The following is a 1,345-nucleotide window of genomic DNA, read 5'->3' as shown; positions in this document are numbered from 1 at the left end:
AAATACCGTGTGGGTGAGCGCATAGCGAATGTTTTCAAAATCATTTTTAACTCGACATACCTACCATTATAATATTAATTGTTTACTCCTCAGTCCTCACTATACCATACTATCATAAAACCCACCACCGGTGCTGCAAATAATACGAGCTGCAATTATTATAAAAATAAAGATCTAGCAGGCGACTGATACATGATATAGTATATGATACGATGACATTGGATTAGACAATTCGCGTGAAATTACCGACTTTATACATATACTTGTAATTAATAATAAAAGTAGTATATGATAGATAAATTAGATGAATAACGAACAGAAACAAATATAATACACTTCGATTACGCTTAATACCGACTGATAAGAGATTTTATTACCGGCCGAATTCCGCTGGTTATAGGAGTCTGTTAAATTTTACTGGAGATGGTAATACTGGCCCTTAAGAACACACGAGTGGGGAGAGCAACCAAATTTAATGGTAGCTCATAGATAATATTATAAACCCACATAGAAGTTAGGGCACAAATTATTATACCATACGCGTAATATTATTATAATATTATACAATAGTTTGATAGGCTACAACGCACGCAGATAATATAATATATTATTGTACACATTGCTGCACCACCGGGGGCGAGCTTATATTATTATACAGCGTGTTTATTATTTCGTTGTCGATCCGAACGAGATATTTTCTTTCTTTTATTTTTGGAATACCGTACCTATGAGCGAACATTACGCGGATACGGTTTTTTCATTTCTGTTTTTTGATGGATTCTACTTGGTCGATCGTCGTCAGCGGGTCCATCTGCAGTCAATGGGGGTGCCTCAGCTTTCGTGTCAACGGGTATCACGACAACAACGATGACGACGAAATAATAATACCGATTTCCAAGGCTGGACAAGTTAACGATTTTTTTTTTAACTCGTTAAGTTAAGGTTTTTTTAAAATAATTAAGTTAAGTTAAGTTAAAAGTTACTCGTATTTTTTTTTCGTTAACTCGCCAAGTTAAATGTTAACTTTGAAAAAAAAGTAACTTAACTTAGTGTAAAGTTAAAATTTGTTAATTTGCAAAAATAAAAAATTCCAGACATATAATATAGTTTATTAGATAGTTTTTTTTTACGTCTAAGAAAATTACTGGGGAAATTAAAATGATACATCAAAGTAAAAAAACATATTAAAAAATTTGCATTATTCTTCGGACGAAAATTAACTTAATTTAGATATTTTTGAATAAAATTAACTTAAAAGTTAACACTTTAATCTTGAAAAAAGTAACTTATTAAGTTAAAAGTTAATTTGAAAAAAAAAGTAACGAGTTAATTAATTTAACGTTTT

This window comes from Acyrthosiphon pisum, chromosome A1 (assembly GCF_005508785.2).
Source record: "Acyrthosiphon pisum isolate AL4f chromosome A1, pea_aphid_22Mar2018_4r6ur, whole genome shotgun sequence".
NCBI lineage: Eukaryota > Metazoa > Arthropoda > Insecta > Hemiptera > Aphididae > Acyrthosiphon > Acyrthosiphon pisum.
Note: the sequence above shows the minus strand (reverse complement) of the source record.